Below are 20,524 nucleotides of genomic sequence, written 5' to 3'. Positions count from 1 at the left end.
ATGTGGTCTACTTTCATGAATGTTCCGGCCAAGCTATAACCCACCGCAGGACACGTTTAACCCTTTCCTGTGACACATAACCAGTGGACTGGAAGGACTATTTTAGGTCACGGGCTTAGATGTATTTAGCAGCACTCAAGGCGTAGCCTACAGGTAAGGCAAACCATATACATACACAGATCACTTTGAGACTTGACGGAGACACATATAGATTGACGGAGATGTATATATAGATTATAAGTGTTACTACATCGGGGGGGAAAAGGGATATCCGCTAATTATCAAAATCCAGAAAAGAGCCGTTAAATTCTACAACCACCTAAAAGTTAGCAAACCTTCAACAACAAAGCCATCAACTACAGAAAGATGAATCTGGAGAAGAGTCACCTAGGCAAGCTGAGCTTGGGCCTCTGTTCACAAACAGAGCCCACAGAGCCTCAGGACAGCAACAAAATTAGCCATGAGAAATCATGAGAAAACCAAAAGATAATTACTTGACACATTGGTAAGAATTAACAAAAAAAATAGAGCAAACTAGAATGCTATTTGGCCCGAAACAGAGAGTACAAAGTTGCAGAATACCTCTCCACTGTGACTGCTCCAAAATGAAGGACATCTTTGACTATGTAAAGACTCAGTGAGCATGGCCTTGCTATTGAGAAAGGCCGCTGTAGGCAGACATGGCTCTCAAAAGAAGACATGCTATGAGCTGCACTTCCTAACCTCCTACCAAATGTATGACCATATTAGAGACACATATTTCCCTCAGATTACACAGACTCACAAGGAATTTGAAAACAAACCCTATTTTGAAAAACTCCCATATCTATTGGGTGAAATACAACAGTGTGCCATCACAGCAGCATGATTTGTGACCTGTTGCCACGAGAAAAGAGCAACCAGTGAAGAACAAACACCATTGTAAACACAACCTATATTTATGTATATTTATTTTCCCTTTTCCCTATTTCACTTGCTTTGGCAATGTAAACATGTTTCCCATGCCAATAAAGTTCCTAGAATTGAATTGAATTGAGGGAGAAGGAGGGAGCAAAAGAGAGAAAGAGGAGAGAGAGAGATGAGCAAGATAGAGGTTGAGAGAAAGAGAGAGAGAGAGAGAGAGAGAGAGAGAGAGAGAGAGAGAGAGAGAGAGAGAGAGAGAGAGGGACAGGAGAGTGATGGATGGCCTTGAACCACATTCATAATGACCAGGCCTTTGATTAAGGGACTCCACACGGGAGAGGAACATAGGTGCTCATCGCTACCTAGGGCCTGTATATCCATTCACTGAAGTAATAAGCTGACCCAAACCCCTTTTACTCTCTTTGAGCCCCGGCCAACCATCTGAATCCACTCTGGCCCAAACGAGAAGCTTATTTTTCTAAGTGTCTCTCGTTTGTGCAAACTCGGCACCCTGACTTGTGAAGGGGAAAAGGAGAGAGAGGATGGATATAGAGGATCTGTAGTGCCATCGCAGAAGCGTCAGATTATCCTGTCTGGGCTGAAGAATCCCTGGATAGATCAGACTTTCCCTTGTGAGAAAGGTTGATGGATGATGGGAAATGTGTCTCTGGGAAGTTGTGCTCAACACTTCTCCTAAGAAGGTAGAATTAAGGTACCGACCCGGTAAAATTCCTATGGGAGGCAGGTAGCCTAGCGGTTAGAACATTGGGCCAGTAACCAAAAGGTTGCTGGTTTGAATACCTGAGCTAACAAAGTACAAAAAAATCTGTTGATGGGCCCTTGAGCAAGGCACTTAGCCCTAATTTGCTCCAGGGACCTCATACTACTATGGTGAACCCTGTAAAGCAGCAAATTTAACTGCACATATCCTGTGTATGTGACTAGCATTTTTTGGGGTGAACTTTCTGCACCACGTCATATGTATTTTGTAATGTAGACTTCCAAACTCTATTACCATCTAAATTAGTTATCACTAAGTAGTTACTATGTAAAAAAAAAATCTTATCTTAATGTGTCATCTTTAATGTTATCCTGCCTAATCACAAACAATAGATACATTTTGCATTGGTATTAAAACCCCTAGAGTTAAATGACACACCCGTTAAACATAGTGGATGAAATAAATAACAGTAATCAGATTAATGAAAGTAAAGTCACGTCAAACTAGGAGAGATCTGAAGAACTCTACGACCACAAGCCCCACGGGACGCATCTGAAGTTGATATCGCTGATGTGCCATCTTCTGTCTGTAGCGTCCGAACCATTTGGGCTACAAACTAACATGACCCCACTATGGAAAGTGATAGTGTTCTCCATTTTGTTCTGTGTTGCTGGACTCTGAAGATAACAAAGGACCCGTAAAAACATTTTTATGGAAGTAGTTTTGTGCTCCGCCACCAAAGAAAGGGGTTAAATATGCATAATAAAAAAATATACATTTTATTACAGAGCTTTTTTATATCCCCTCGACATAAGACAGACACTTTATAACATTATTGTTGTGATTTATGTTTTGACTGTCTGTTTTGCCATTGCATGACAATCTTTAAAAATAAAAAAAATCATCCATCATTTTTGAAACACTGGTACCGTGTTACCTTCAGACGAGTCCAGTCCATCGTGTTCGTGATAGTCTCATCTTTCCATGGTGTGGTCATATTCATTTTTAGGCCAAGCCGTTCACCACAGAGGTTTTCGTGAGAAAAACGACTTTCGGGATGTCTCCTGTTCTGACAAACAACACTTTAGCTCTGGATTGAGACAGATATCTCCAGATCAGGGTTTCCGAAACTCGGTCCTCTGGACCCGAAAAGGGGCACGTTTTGTTTTTTGCCCTATAGAGCTGATTAAAATAATCAACTAATGTAAACTAACTCACTTTTGTACATCGCGCTGGTCCGTACAATTGACCTTATTTTAGCGCCCAAAAAACGTAATACTTCCAGATCCACTGTAATATCAATACAATTGTAAAGCACAATTTCTCCCCTTTCCAATAAAATTATTGACGAGACCTTCATGATGCCAATATCTGCATGATTCAAGATGGCAATGTGCTCCGTCGGGTCTTTTTAAACATGGCGGGTGGGGAAGCTAAATCTATTGCGTGGTAGTGAGAGATGTTGTGTGGGGAAACAACTTTTTTCACTCGATCTGTCCAACTTATCACCTTATTGCCACTAAAATGTAAATAAAACACTATAAAGAGTTTATATATTGTGTCATTACATACCTATTTGAAGGTTTGTGTTGAATCTGGTTTTTAGGGCGGTGCTAAATTGATCTTCAGAAGTAAACAGCGGCTTTTGAGAGTCATGATCGCTTGCAGTGATGACACAAAGGTAGGTATTCCCCCCCTTACCCTGTCTCTTTCTTGTTTTTAGACTGTGAGAGAAGTGCTACACCTGGTGGAGAGGCTGTAAGACAGAATTAGTTGGTTTATGCGTGCTGTACGTTACGCCATGACACGTCAAGATATAACATACAGCGTTGGAGGGGTCCGTTTTTCAACTTTTCTCCAATACTATAGAGCCATTAAACATGTCAACGCTTGAAACGCTTGAATAGAAACCTGGTTCACACCCCAGATTTTGATTACAAAACAGTCACTATAGTTCCATTAGTTTTCTTTGCAACCTCGTTTGAATGTCGCAGTTGTGCACATTTGTACGGAATGGGGTTAGCGTACGTTAGTCATCAAGCTTTGATAATTTAAATCAGCTGTGTACTGTTAGGGCAACAACCAAAACGTGCCCCCAGGGGGAGCTCAGGACAGGGTTTGGGAATCGCTGCTGTAACTGAAACAGACAGATTTTGATGGAGATGTTAATTAGATTGACATACGAGTGCATCAATCGAATCCTAGGGATTAAATGGAGTAATAAGACTCTTTGAAATGTAGACATTCCAAAGACATTCTTGTATTCACAGAGATCCAGCGCTTCTAATGTGAATTAACAGACCAAACGAGTGACACGGCTCTGAGGCCTGGTTAGTCCTGCTCATCTTTATGTGTGTGTGAGTGATGGTTATTTCACTCAGTAAATTCCAGAATAATTTCCTACTCCAGGGAAAAGAACCTCACCCGTGAAAGACACAAGAAACTCCCGGGTGAATGTGATGCCCTTCCAGATGCCTCTGATATTCAGATGGAGGTGCAGAATGCCCTAAAGCGCAGGAGAGGCTCAAAGATGAGAACTATCCCTCATTTGCATTAGCCACTTGACACTTCCTAAAGGTTGGCATGAATCAACGCCGGCTTGAGGAACTGGTCCAGTTTCTGTGTTATTTTTATTTTATCAGCCATTGAGCATTCAGGATGCACTCAACAGTAAGTAGTCCAAAGTACAAGGACACACACACACATGCACATATGCACACCTCCCTCTTCAACTGGATCCTAGACTTCCTTCACGTGACGCTGCCAGGTGGTGAGGGTAGGCAACAACACATCCGCCACACTGACCCTCAACACGGGGGTCCCTCATGGATGCGTGCTTAGTCCCCTCCTGTACTCCCTGTTCCATGACTACGTGGCCACGCACAACTCCAACAGCAAGATTACATTTGCAGATGACACGATGGTGGTAGACCTGATCACAGACGACGATGTGACTTCCTATAGGGAGGAGGTCAGAGACATGGCTATGAGGTGCCAGGACAACAACCTCTCCATCAATATCAGCAAGACAAAGGAGCTGATCGTGGACTACAAGAAACAGAGGGGTTGTAACATCACTTAGGACCTGTCATGGTCCACACACAGCATCACAGTCGTGAAGAGGACACAACAATGCCTCTTCCCCCTAAGGAGTCTGAAAGATTAGGCATGGGCCCTCAGATCTTCAAAACATTCTAAAGCTGCACTGTTGAGACTATCTTGACTGACTGCATCACAGCTTGATATGGCAACTACCTCGTACCCCTGCACATTGACTCAGTACTGGTAACCCATATACACTGCTCAAAAAAATAAAGGGAACACTTAAACAACACAATGTAACTCCAAGTCAATCACACTTCTGTGAAATCAAACTATCCACTTAGGAAGCAACACTGATTGACAATACATTTAACATGCTGTTGTGCAAATGGAATAGACAACAGGTGGAAATTATAGGCAATTAGCAAGACACCGCCAATAAAGGAGTGGTTCTGCAGGTGGTGACCACAGACCACTTCTCAGTTCCTATGCTTCGTGGCTGATGTTTTGGTCACTTTTGAATGTTGGCGGTGCTTTCACTCTAGTGGTAGCATGAGACGGAGTCTACAACCCACACAAGTGGCTCAGGTAGGGCAGCTCATCCAGGATGGTACATCAATGCGAGCTGTGGCAAGAATGTTTGCTGTTTCTGTCAGCGTAGTGTTCAGAGCATGGAGGCGCTACCAGGAGACAGGCCAGTACATCAGGAGATGTGGAGGAGGCCGTAGGAGGGCAACAACCCAGCAGCAGGACCGCTACTTCCGCCTTTGTGCAAGGAGGAGCACTGCCAGAGCCCTACAAAATGACCTCCAGCAGGCCACAAATGTGCATGTGTCTGCTCAAACGGTCAGAAACAGACTCCATGAGCGTGGTATGAGGGCTCGACGTCCACAGGTGGGGGTTATGCTTACAGCCCAACACCGTGCAGGACGTTTGGCATTTGCCAGAGAACACCAAGATTGGCAAATTCTCCACTGGCGCCCTGTGCAGGTGAAAGCAGGTTCACACTGAGCACATGTGACAGACGTGACAGAGTCTGGAGATGCCGTGGAGAACGTTCTGCTGCCTGCAACATCCTCCAGCATGACCGGTTTGGTCAGTCATGGTGTGGGGTGGCATTTCTTTGGGGGGCCGCACAGCCCTCCATGTTCTCGCCAGAGGTAGCCTGACTGCCATTAGGTACCGAAATGAGATCCTCAGACCCCTTGTGAGACCATATGCTGGTACGGTTGGCCCTTGGTTTCTCCTAATGCAAGACAATGCTAGACCTCATGTGGCTGGAGTGTGTCAGCAGTTCCTGCAAGAGGAAGGCATTGATGCTATGGACTGGCCCGCCCGTTCCCCAGACCTGAATCCAATTGAGCACATCTGGGACATCATGTCTCGCTCCATCCACCAACACCACGTGGCACCACAGACTGTCCAGGAGTTGGCGGATGCTTTAGTCCAGGTCTGGGAGGAGATCCCTCAGGAGACCATCCGCCACCTCATCCGGAGCATGCCCAGGCGTTGTAGGGAGGTCATACAGGCACGTGGAAGCCACACACACTACTGAGCCTCATTTTGACTTGTTTTAACGACATTACATCAAAGTTGGATCAGCCTGTAGTGTGGTTTTCCACTTTAATTTTGAGTGTGACTCCAAATCCAGACCTCCATGGGTTGATACATTTTTATTTCCATTGATACTTTTTGTGTGATTTTGTTGTCAGCACATTCAACTATGTAAAGACAAAATTAGTTATTAAGAATATTTCATTCATTCAGATCTAGGATGTGTTATTTTAGTGATCCCTTCATTTTTTGGAGCAGTGTATATTATATAACCAAGTTGTCCTTACTAATTTTGTAGCTATTATTACTTTTATTATTATGTGTTTTACTTTTCTATTATTTCTCTGTTTCATTTCTCTGCATTGTTAGGAAGGGTTCAAAAGTAAGCATTTCACTGTTAATCCACACCTGTTGTTTACGAAGCATGTGACAAATCAAATTTGATTGATTGGATGCAAACACATACACAGCCCTGTCTTTCCACGACTGACATTTTGAACATTCACTCAGTTAGAATTGGGGAGAGACCATTCACATAGCATTGGCTAGAGAGAGAGAAACCAAGAAAGAGACAGATAGAGACAGAGAGATTGAGATTCATGAAAAAGTGATTAAGAGTTCAGAAAAATAAGTCCTAAAAACAGATTGTCTTTGCTTATTTTCTTCAGCATTGCCAAATTCTCCCGTTGCAATCCAAGCGACTCTGCTGATATCAAAAACCACAAGCTGATGATTGACTGCCGAAGTGAAAAGTTTAGATCAATAAATAAGTTCTAGATGTACTCAGCAGAATGATAGATCAGGCTACATGCAGTGTGGCTTAGAAAACTCCTATTCCAGCCAAGTGGGATTGGATCCGCATGCTGCAAGTGTAAACAAAGAACTGGTGAAGAGAGAGTTGACATGTAATAAGAAAGGGTGAGAGAGCAGACTGAACCAGGAATTCCTCTACAACTGTGCTTAGCTCTATTCCTTTTCTTTGTATATATATATATATTTAAACTCCCTAGTCCTTGCCGATGACAAGCATACCCATACATGATGCAGCCACCACCATGCTGGATAATATGAAGAGTGTTACTCAGTGATGTATTGTGTTGGATTTGCCCCAAACATAATGCTTTGCATTCAGGACAGAAAGTGAATTTATTTTCCACAGCAGAAAGAGGACTGCAACTCTAATGTTTCCTCATGGGGTCTCCTGTTTGTCTCTGTATTTGTCTCTGTTATTGTATGATACAGATACCATACGCTAGACGGTTATGTGAGACTTACAAACTTTGCACTATGCCAACAAGAAACGTGGCATTGATTTTCAGGTTGGACGATTTAATTTAGTCTTTGGTCAATGTCCACAACGATGGGAAATAAATTGAATGCTGTGCTTTGTAATATGATTAAAATAACAAAGTCCAAGCAAGTGATCAAATGTTGTCTGTGGTCACAAAATTCTCTTTGTTGCACACATAGCCAGTCTGAGTTGATCTGTGTTAGTAGCTCTAGAGGATGTGCAGGTCGGTCACTCTTGCCCTCTCGCCATCGGGCAAGTACTTATCTGTTTTACTGAAGTGGAGGAGTCAAGCCGCTAACATTAGAATTACAAAGGCGGGCATGGCTGAGTCGAGATGGCTGGGGTGCACAGGTGTAGCACAGGGATCAAACCAGCGATACGGCGGTGAGATTAGAAAAGTCAAAAGTGATCATGTGTAATTGGTTATCTCACCTCAAGCACCTTGCAGGGTATTATCCCCGCTAAGCCTCCTTATATTCTTAAGTGGACGGCTGGCGAGCAGGAGAGGCTGGAAGTTTGGGAGGCTTTGAAATGTCAGTCCGAGAAACTCCAAGATGGCTTCTCTTTCTCTCTCCCTGGTACTGATTAAAGAGGAGAAACATGCACATGCACGTACACACACACACACACACACACACACACACACACACACACACACACACACACACACACACACACACACACACACACACACACACACACACACACACACACACACACACACACACACATAGACACATACACACATACACACAGCTCAATCCACTCAGGTACTTCATGTTAGCTTTCATTATCAACTCTCCCTCTCCACATAATTGAGCACGATGCACGATGAGTTCCTCGCATCGTTTCACAGGAAGGATGAATACATCATTATCCATGACAACACACACAAACACGTTCTTGGTAAAGCCTGTGGCAGAGAGGAGAGGATAGGAGGGGAGGGGAGAGGAGAAGAGAAGAGAAGAGAAGAGAGGAGAGGAGAGGAGAGGAGAGGAGAGGAGAGGAGAGGAGAGGAGAGGAGAGGAGAGGAGAGGAGAGGAGAGGAGAGGAGAGGAGAGGAGAGGAGAGGAGAAAGGCAGCTACCCGACTCCACTTTGAAATAAAATATACAGCCATGATTTGTATTTTCCATTTCTGTCGGCGTTAGCTTCTAAACTTGCTCAAAGCGTATTTAATTCTTAATCCCAAAGAGTGCATTGGATACATGGAGAGGATGATCATAATTATGGTATCACATTTCCTTAATGAAATGATTGTTTTGCACCCTAATTTAATCAATATTAGAATATCTGCCAATTAGCACCATTATTTTACTTGCGTGTGAAAATCAGGACACTGCTAATTTATTGCTGCTCTATCTCTCTCACTGGTTGTATTGCAAATGTGATAATAATGGTTGATTTTTATTTTCCCATTTTAAATTATAGGGACAGGATAGATTCTAATTATGCTCCGTTGAAAGTGTTGATGAGGTTTAACTGCCAAAATTAATTAAAAGTTTTTTAAAAGATTCAAATCATGACGTTTTTGAGTATTTAATCAAAATACAGTTTAGCAATGAATTAAAACCTAATTTGCACGTGTGTTAATTTAGAACAGGGGATATGATTTCAATCAAATGTTTAAAGTTCAGACGAACGTCATATTCAAATCAAACAGTTCAAATGGCCTCTTCACCTATACATACATGCCAGTAACCCTGTGTTGTACATTCTTCATGTGAAGTAGTACTAGTAATGGACACCATGGTTACGTACTAAATCATGATCTTGATTCTTTCCCTGGCTTCAACCCACTTCATAATTACAGATTAGCTCCACATATCCAATGTTCCTAGCCTGTACTGATTAACATGCTTATCTGGCAAGCCTCTTAATTGAAGATACACAGTGTACGTACAGTGAATCAGTATCGAATGCTCTTAACTTTAAGAGGGATTACGCCACATATCTGCAATCCCCTCTCCCTAATATGGAGCTATAGACACTAACATTTGGACTAGTAAAAACAGAACAGCTATAAGGAAAGGGGAATGGAGAAGAGGAGGGGGGAGGAAAGTTAGCTATTCTCCCACTCTCTAATCCCATGTATCCGGTTGACGTTTGTTCTCTCTTTCTTTCTTCCCCAGTCCGTCGGTGTATTTGTTCGCTGAGGGAATGTGAGATTCAATTAAATACACAGAAAACTTGGAGACTTTTAGTGCAAGGGTTAATGGTGAGTTATTGTATCAGAACGAATCTGTGAACATTGCTTAATGTTCCCCTCTCCCTCTATTTCTCTCTTTCTTTCTCTCTCTTTCCCTCTCTCTCTGTCTCTCTCTCTCTCTCTCTCTCCGTGGTTAATAGCTATTTTCAGAGCAATATGATCTATTACTGCAGACCCCCCTCCAGGGACATAAAGGACTACTGCACGGAATACCATTTAAGACCTTAAAATTAATTCCTGGTCCAATTCATCTTTATTTAACCCCCTCCTCCATACATCCGGCGGCAGCGTAGCCTAGTGGTTAGAGCGTTGGACTAGTAACCGGAAGGTTGCGAGTTCAAACCCCCGAGCTGACAAGGTACAAATCTGTCGTTCTGCCCCTGAACAGGCAGTTAACCCACTGTTCCCAGGCCGTCATTGAAAATAAGAATATGTTCTTAACTGACTTGCCTGGTTAAATACAGGTAAAATTTAATAAAAAAAAAAAAATCCCTTAAAAATGTATGGTAAATTAACTCCTATTTAATTTCTGACCAGATCCTGGTCAAATCGCTGTAAAACATGTGATTTGCCCTTGCAAATGTGCAGGAGTCTCCCCTTGGTATTAACGCTCAGGTTAAATGGTGGTTGCGAAGATGACAGGCTTGGTGAGGACATTAAAGAGAGTATATTAAATCCCTCTGGTGAGGGAATGAGACTGTGTACATTTCCTCAATGGTGGCCACGGGTCAGTCAGGGTAACAGAGACGATTTAGACATTAAAACGTACCAGTGGAATGTCTTACGGTGAATCATAGAGTTGTATAGAAGTATGATTAACTTGATAAGTTGGTGAATATAGTGGAATTCGAGGAAGAGTACAGAAAACTGTATTGACTGGTAACCTCAGATTTTTTTTTAACAAATGTGGATATACAGTGGGGTTAACCTGTTGATCCTACCCCCTACTTTTTCGAACATTCTGTTAAAAATCGCGCAACATTTCAGCGCCCTGTTACTCAGGCCAGGAATATAGTACATGCCTATGATTAGTATGTGTGGATAGAAAACACTCGGACGTTTATAAAACTGGTTAAATCACGGCTGTGACTATAACAGAACAGAACAGATAATAGGTACTTCCGGCGCCGACAGAGATGGCCGCCTCACTTCGCGTTCCTAAGAAACTATGCAGTTTTTTGTTTTTTTTACGTGTTATTTCTTACATTAGTACCCCAGGTCATCTTAGGTTTCATTACATACAGTCGAGAAGAACTACTGAATATAAGATCAGCGTCAACTCACCATCAGTACGACCAAGAATATGTTTTCCGCGACGCGGATCCTGTGTTCTGCCTTACAAACAGGACAACGGAATGGATCGCATGCAGCGACCCAAGAAAACGACTCCGAAAAAGAGGGAAACGAGGCGGTCTTCTGGTCAGACTCCGAAAAAGGGCACATCGCGCACCACTCCCCAGCATTCTTCTTGCCAATGTCCAGTCTCTTGACAACAAGGTTGACGAAATCCGAGCAAGGGTGGCATTCCAGAGGGACATCAGAGACTGCTACGTTCTATGCTTCACGGAAACATGGCTCACTGGAGAGACGCTATCCGATGCGGTGCAGCCAACGGGTTTCTCCACGCATCGCGCCGACAGAAACAAACATCTTTCTGGTAAGAAGAGTGGCGGGGGCGTATGCCTCATGACTAACGAGACATGGTGTGATGAAGGGAACATACAGGAACTCAAATCCTTCTGTTCACCTGATTTAGAATTCCTCACAATCAAATGTAGACCGCATTATCTTCCAAGAGAATTCTCTTCGATTATAATCACAGCCGTATATACCCCCCCCAAGCAGACACATCGATGGCTCTGAACAAACTTTATTTGACTCTTTGCAAACTGGAATCCATATATCCGGAGGCTGCATTCATTGTAGCTGGGGATTTTAACAAGGCTGATCTGAAAACAAGACTCCCTAAATTTTATCAGCATATCGATTGCGCAACCAGGGCTGGAAAAACCTTGGATCATTGCTATTCCAACTTCCGCGACGCATATAAGGCCCCGCCCTCCTTTCGGAAAAGCTGACCACGACTCCATTTCCCTGCCTACAGACAGAAACTAAAACAAGAAGCTCCCGCGCTGAGGTCTGTTCAACGCTGGTCCGACCAATCTGATTCCACACTCCAAGACTGCTTCCATCACGTGGACTGGGATATGTTCCGTATTGCATCAGACGACAACATTGACGAATACGCTGATTCGGGGTGTGCGAGTTCATTAGAACGTGCGTTGAAGATGTCGTTCCCATAGCAACGATTAAAACATTCCCAAACCAGAAACCGTGGATTGATGGCAGCATTCGCGTGAAACTGAAAGCACAAACCACTGCTTTTAATCAGGGCAAGGTGACTGGAAACATGACCAAATACAAACAGTGTAACTATTCCCTCCGCAAGGCAATCAAACAAGCTAAGCGTCAGTATAGAGACAAAGTAGAATCTCAATTCAACGGCTCAGACACAAGAGGTATGTGGCAGTGTCTACAGTCAATCACAGATTACAAAAAGAAAACCAGCACCGTCACGGACCAGGATGTCTTGCTCCCAGGCAGACTAAATAACTTTTTTGCCCGCTTTGAGGACAATACAGTGCCACTGACACTGCCCGCAACTAAAACATGCGGACTCTCCTTCACTGCAGCCGACGTGAGGAAAACATTTAAACTTGTCAACCCTCGCAAGGCTGCAGGCCCAGACGGCATCCCCAGCCGCGCCCTCAGAGCATGCGCAGACCAGCTGGCTGGTGTGTTTACGGACATATTCAATCAATCCCTATCCCAGTCTGTTGTTCCCACATGCTTCAAGAGGGCCACCATTGTTCCTGTTCCCAAGAAAGCTAAGGTAGCTGAGCTAAACGACTACCGCCCCATAGCACTCACTTCCGTCATCATGAAGTGCTTTGAGAGACTAGTCAAGGACCATATCACCTCCACCCTACCTGACACCCTAGACCCACTCCAATTTGCTTACCGCCCAAATAGGTCCACAGACGATGCGATCTCAACCACACTGCACACTGCCCTAACCCATCTGGACAAGAGGAATACCTATGTGAGAATGCTGTTCATCGACTACAGCTCGGCATTTAACACCATAGCCATAGTGCCCTCCAAGCCCTGGGTCTCGACCCCGCCCTGTGCAACTGGGTACGGGACTTCCTGACGGGCCGCCCCCCAGGTGGTGAGGGTAGGCAACAACATCTCCACCCCGCTGATCCTCAACACTGGGGCCCCACAAGGGTGCGTTCTGAGCCCTCTCCTGTACTCCCTGTTCACCCACGACTGTGTGGCCACGCATGCCTCCAACTCAATCAGCAAGTTTGCGGATGACACAACAGTGGTAGGCTTGATTACCAACAACGACGAGACGGCCTACAGGGAGGAGGTGAGGGCCCTCGGAGTGTGGTGTCAGGAAAATAACCTCACACTCAACATCAACAAAACTAAGGAGATGATTGTGGACTTCAGGAAACAGCAGAGGGAACACCCCCCTAGCCACATCGATGGAACAGTAGTGGAGAGGGTAGTAAGTTTTAAGTTCCTCTGCGTACACATCACAGACAAACTGAACTGGTCCACCCACACAGACAGCATTGTGAAGAAGGCGCAGCAGCGCCTCTTCAAACTCAGGAGGCTGAAGAAATTTGGCTTGTCACCAAAAGCACTCACAAACTTCTACAGATGCACAATCGAGAGCATCCTGGCGGGCTGTATCACCGCCTGGTACGGCAACTGCTCTGCCCACAACCGTAAGGCTCTCCAGAGGGTAGTGAGGTCTGCACAACGCATCACCGGGGGCAAACTTCCTGCCCTCCAGGACACCTACACCACCCGATGTCACAGGTAGGCCATAAAGATCATCAAGGACAACAACCACCCGAGCCACTGCCTGTTCACCCCGCTATCATCCAGAAGGCGAGGTCAGTACAGGTGCATCAAAGCTTGGACCGAGAGACTGAAAAACAGCTTATATCTCAAGGCCATCAGACTGTTAAACAGCCACCACTAACATTGAGTGGCTGCTGCCAACACACTGACTCAACTCCAGTCACTTTAATAATGGGAATTGATGGGAAATGATGTAAAATATATCACAAGCCACTTTAAACAATGCTACCTAATATAATGTTTACATACCCTACATTATTAATCTCATATGTATACTTATATACTGTACTCTATATCATCTACTGCATCCTTATGTAATACATGTATCACTAGCCACTTTAACTATGCCACTTTGTTTACATACTCATCTCATATGTATATACTGCACTCAATACCATCTACTGTATCTTGCCTATGCCGCTCTGTACCATCACTCATTCATATATCTTATGTACATATTCTTTATCCCCTTACACTTGTGTCTATAAGGTAGTAGTTTTGGAATTGTTAGCTAGATTACTTGTTGGTTATTACTGCATTGTCGGAACTAGAAGCACAAGCATTTCGCTACACTCGCACTAACATCTGCTAACCATGTGTATGTGACAAATAAAATTTAATTTTATTTGATTTGATTTGATTTGGACTAAATACTTGTTTGCCCCACTGTATTAGATACAATAAATTAGGTACAATTTTACTGATTCTGTTCTCTGATTCTGGTCTCTAATTCTGGGTTCTTTTTTATGTTATAACAAATACAGTTGAAGTTGGAGGTTTACATACACTTAGTTTGGAGTTATTAAAAGTCATTTTTCAACCCCTTCAAAAATGTCTTGTTAACAAACTATAGTTCTGGCAAGTCGGTTAGGACATCTACTTTGTGCATGACACAAGTAATTTTTCCAACAATTGTTTACAGACAGATTATTTCACTTATAATTCACTGTTTCACAATTCCAGTGGGTCAGAAGGAAACCTCCACAAGTCTGGTTCATCCTTGGGAGCAATTTCCAAATGCCTGAACGTATCACGTTCATCTGTACAAACCATAGTACGCAAGTATAAACACAATGGGACCACGCAGCAGTCATACCGCTCAGGAAGGAAATGCTTTCTGTCTCCTAGAGATGAACGTACTTTGGTGTGAAAAGTTCAAATCAATCGCAGAACAACAGCAAAGGACCTTGTGAAGGTGCTAGAGGAAACAAGTACAAAAATATCTATATTCACAGTAAAACGAGCCCTATATCGACATAACCTGAAAGGCCGCTCAGCAAGGAAGAAGCCACTTTTCCACAACCGCCATAAAAAAAGCCAGACTACGGTTTGCAACTGCACATGGGGACAAAGGTCGTACTTTTTGGAGAAATGTCCTCTGGTCTGATGAAACAAAAATATAACTGTTTGGCCATAATGACCATCGTTATGTTTGGAGGAAAAAGGTGGAGGCTTGCAAGCCGAAGAACACCATCCAAACCGTGAAGCACGGGGTGGCAGCATCATGTTGTGGGGGTGCTTTGCTGCAGGAGGGTCTGGTGCACTTCACAAAATAGATGGAATCATGATGGTTGAAAATTATGTGGATATATTGAAGCAACATCTCAAGACATCAGTCAGGAAGTGAAAGCTTGGTCGCAAATGGGTCTTCTAAATGGACAATGACTCCAAGCATACTTCCAAAGTTGTGGCACAATGCCATGCTACCAAATACTAATTGAGTGTACATAAACTTCTGACCCAATGGGAATGTGATGAAAGAAAGAAAAGCTGAAATAAATAATTATCTCTGCTATTATTCTGACGTTTCACATTCTTAAAATAAGGTGGTGATCCTAAGACCGGGAATTTTTTATTGTGAAAAAAGTGAGTTTAAATGTACAGTAGCACACACACTATAATTATAAGCTTAAGAGCACACAAATAAATAGGGATGCCTTAAACACACCACACCACACGCACGCAAGCCCCCCCCCCCCAGACACACACACACACGGACACACAGACACAGACCGCCCCAACAACAAAAAACAGTGAGCCCAGCTGTTTGAGTCTCCGGTGGAGAGGCGTAAGAGGGGGAAGAGAGCAGTGCGGTCCCCTCAGCAGAGTGCTCATCGGAGGGTGACGAAGACGACCGAGGCTCCCTGAGGCCCAGGGGAGGTTTTAGCCGAATTAAAAGCTGAACCCCCAGGATAAGCAGCATCGTTACTCTCTCTGTGTGTGTGAGCATTTGTTTGTGCATGTGTGTGTGTTCATATATGTGTGTGTGTGCTTGCGTACATGCGTGCGTGTGACTCCTACAGGATTGTGGCTTAATCGTTGAAGCAGTCCTGGCCTGGGCATGGTAATCACACCATTTGTGAATGAGCTATTACCTAATGAAATCTGAAGAATGCTTGGCACCTCCCAGGCCCACTTGGCTTTGTGTGCTGGCAGGCTGTTCCAGCTCGCACACAGCCATGCCATCATATTTAGGACAGGCGTTTCTCTTGATGAGAGGTGGATCTTCTGCTCTGAGTAAACGATCATTAGAAACACTGCTTTACTCTATTTCTCGCTCTCCTACAATACAGTGGGTTATTTAAAGTCAAAACCATGGTGTTGGTCGATATCGTGACAAACCTGTCCAGAATTTCCATTAGACAACATATGCTGTGATCAGTTGTTCATTAATAACTTCATGCGTGTTCGCATGTAATGTAAATGTCATAAAAATATATGTACTTGACACTATAACTGCATAGCAGAGTCGAGGCAAGGCCTTTGCACCTGTTGGCAAGACATGGGGGGAAAATGCCTCTTTATGTATTTGGAGGTTAAAGGGCAGGGTGAAAAGCCTTTATTTGAGCTCAGACAGGGAGAAGGCCTTTCCTTTTCCATTCTATAAAATATACACGTACATGTTTTATGTGTTCTAGTCTGCTGTATGTTTGAGGTGAAAAACACGTACCACCCACGTACTAAAGCTTTTTCATAATTCTGTCAGGGGTGCTTAATGTGTGTGTGTCACTGGCAGAGGTTCTGAATGTGTGTGTGTCACTGGCCGGGGTTCTGAATGTGTGTGTGTCACTGGCAGGAGTTCTGAATGTGTGTGTGTCACTGGCAGGGGTTCTTTATGTGTGTGTGTCGCTGGCAGGGGTTCTTTATGTTTGTGTGTGTGTGTGTGTGTGTGTGTGTGTGTGTGTGTGTGTGTGTGTGTGTGTGTGTGTGTGTGTGTGTGTGTGTGTGTGTGTGTGTGTGTATCACTGAGACTTGCAGTCAAGTCAAAGTATGCACGCGTGAACACACACACACACACACACACACACACACACACACACACACACACACACACACACACACACACACACACACACACACACACACAAACACAGAGAAACACACAAACATGTGCAAGTGTACACACACACACACACACACACACACACACACACACACACACACACACACACACACATACACACACACACACAAACACAGAGAAACACACACGCATGCACACGTGCACACACACAAATGCATTTACGTAATGAATAGACACAGACATGCACACGCAACCACATGGCCACAGACAATGCACGCACACACACACACACTCATGTGCAGTAAATACACACATTATGACTGACTAGAGAACAACACAGTAAAAGTTTGTCCACTTTGTCAATGTCATCATACTGCCCTCTTTTGTCAGCAGGTGTCAAGAGAAAACTGCTTATTTTATTACTGCTCTTTTTCTGACAGGGAGTTTTTCATTGTTTTATGTATTATGTAGCCCTTTCCTGCTGTCAAATGAACAAATCACCCCCTAGTGGCCTCATGGGTGGACAAGTATTTATATTTTTATAATTTCATAATTAAAAAATAAAAGTATTATTTAAACACCAAAAATCTGGTGTTTGTTTCTATGTCGCTTTTGTTATATTTTAGTCTTCTGTGATGTATATAATGTGTTATATATTTGGATGCAAAATTGAATACATTTCAACTATATCTGACATGGTACAGGTGTCTTCTTTTTTTAATGCCCATAACCATGTGTGTGAGGTGTGTACTTTTGTTTCAAAGTAGATTTGTTTAAGACTTCCAAGAAACACTCTGTGTGCGGCTGATTTAGGCAACTGCAGTAAAAGGTTAAACTGTCATTGAATACTTGAATTTATAAATTCTAGTGTTAATCCCAACACAGGATTGTTCCTGTGTACTTCATTACCTATTTATCTATTTTCTCCATGTTTATGGAGGTTGGAGGATAGTGAAGAGAGAGGGGATGATGAGAGGAGAGGAGAGGAGAGGAGAGGAGAGGAGAGGAGAGGGAGAGGAGAGGAGAGGAGAGGAGAGGAGAGGAGAGGAGAGGAGAGGAGGAGGAGAGGAGAGGAGAGGAGAGGAGAGGAGGGAGAGGAGAGGAGAGGAGAGGAGAGGAGAGGAGAGGAGAGGGAGAGGAGAGAGGAGAGGGAGAGGAGAGGAGAGGAGAGGAGAGGAGAGGAGAGGAGAGGAGAGGAGAGGAGAGGAGAGGAGAGGAGAGGAGAGGAGAGGAGAGGGAGAGGAGGGGAGGAGAGGAGAGGAGAGGAGAGGGAGAGGAGAGGAGAGGAGAGGAGAGGAGAGGAGAGGAGAGGAGGGAGAGGAGAGGAGAGGAGAGGAGAGGAGAGGAGAGGAGAGGAGAGGAGAGGAGAGGAGGAAAAGAGAAGGAGTGTGGTAGACAAAACATCTAATGTGTGTAAAGTCGTTAAAAAAGCACATCTATTTGCCATTTAAATGTAATCTCCATTATGTATACGTCCATCAGTAATTGTTAATCAATGGGTTATTGATCCCTGTACCGCCGATCACCCTGGACTGTCTGATCATCCAGCCTGCTATCACAGGAGATACAGATCAACCAATCACAGTGAATGCCTCTATTACTGTGGGTAGAACATATATGTGAAAGCACGTAAACTCAGAAATAGTCCAATTATTACATCTGTAGATGAAGTATTATTTCAATTGACTGGTTAATAAGTGTCTATCAGTTTTAGTGATCATATAAATAATGGAAAATATTGAATGATTCTAATAGGTCACCCACTTATTTCCCAGACAATTAAATATGAATTAATGTAATAATACTATGTATTAAGGATTCAATTATAACCTATTTTCTCCTGTCATACTAACGCAATCAATATCTTAACTGATATTATCTTTCATATTTTATGCTTAAGTAGTAAATGCCACATCATGACTCCCAAACATAATCTTAAATATCATACAATCATTTTAAGTCATAACAATCAAACAATGCACTTGCCACGAAGCTAAGGTGTTCCCAGATGGCTGAAATACAGAGGCTGGAGTCATTTCCATGTGTCTATACAGTCTTTGTGCAGGCAGAGAGAACTTTCATTGAGTAGGGCTCCTCTTGTGGACGAAAGGAGGAACTGACATGAGAACAAAAAGTGAGGAGCCTGAAATTGGTCTTTGATACATCCTTTTCTATGGCCAATGTTATTGTATTAAGTTGTTTTTATAGATCTCCATGTTGTCCCCTTCCTGTAATTAAACATACATGTTATGCTGACAACACAAAAGGGAATGTAAAGAGGAATGAATTAGACAAGCTTTGATCTTCTTCCACCACATTAAAGTAGCATATTCAGTATCCCCTTTCCATTTCCTGTATGTAGCAATGTATGTCGCGTTGGGCCAGTAACCGAAAGGTTCCCCACTAGCCCGTCATTGTAAATAAGAAAGTGTTCTTAAAACTGACTTGACTAGTTAAATAAAGGTGCAATAGAAAATATGAACTAAAATACTGACTTGCTGAGACCAGACCTCACGCTATAATCAGCTTACCTCTGATACATTGTGAATGAGACGTCATGCAGAACAACTCCAATGTTTTTCCCTCCTGTATAGCAGAGAAACACGGTGTTATAAAGCTCTAGTCTAATTCTCGTCCTCATCACCATCCACAAAGGTTCACATAATGTTAAAATCCTTTTACTGCTCATTGTCCCACTCCAGTCCGATCAGCAGCGATGTCAAATCTGACCATAATACCATCAAACATCCAAATATCCAATCCCAGGTGCTTTCATCCCATTATGAATACAATGGCTCTTATGTGTTTGACATTGGATTAGAATGTGTACATCTAATGGCAAGATTAGATTCTGTCCCTGAGCTGAATCTGACCTCATCTGCTATTTAGTTATCTAGTACTTGTTATTAGTATCAGTCTCAAATTAGAGAGTGGAACGATAACAGCCACTGAATTAACTGATTCTCTACTAAAATATACCATTGTGTGGAGGTGGACAATGTTAAGTCTATAATACATAGCAAAATGACTTTGAAAAAATTGATTGTGGGGTTAAAAGGTTATCAAAACAAAGCAAGGACCAATGTTTGGTGTTCGCATTGTAAGTATAGCCAGGCAGTGGGTTCTTAGGAGATACAGTACACAGTGTCATGTCCTTTCACACATTTTCCTTGTCTTATGAGTGCTACCTTAGCAACACTCATTGCCTCTCTGCCTGACTATCCACTCCCTCATTGTGTCTCTCCAAGGACATGTCTTTGTCTAAGATGGAGGAAACACCTAGCTGAGGTTGATGGTGAACAGTAGGCCCGAGGGCCAGGAGGTCTTGGGGTTCAAGTTTCTAAGTTTGGTGGTAAGTTCAAGTAGGTTCAAGAACCAGTGATGATGTCCTCCTCGCTCTTCACACTGATCATATGAAGCTGAGATGTACATGAAATTCAACTACCACTTAGTGGAATAACAAGGGCCTTCATGGATTGACAGAAACCCCAGTAAGTCATACAAGCAAAGCGCTGCCCTCTTGACAACAATACTCACCAACAGACAAAAGGGACTTTTTCGT

The sequence above is a fragment of the Oncorhynchus keta genome, chromosome 35 (assembly GCF_023373465.1).
Source record: "Oncorhynchus keta strain PuntledgeMale-10-30-2019 chromosome 35, Oket_V2, whole genome shotgun sequence".
Lineage (NCBI taxonomy): Eukaryota > Metazoa > Chordata > Actinopteri > Salmoniformes > Salmonidae > Oncorhynchus > Oncorhynchus keta.
The sequence above is the reverse complement of the archived record's forward strand: the minus strand, read 5'-3'. Positions refer to the sequence as shown.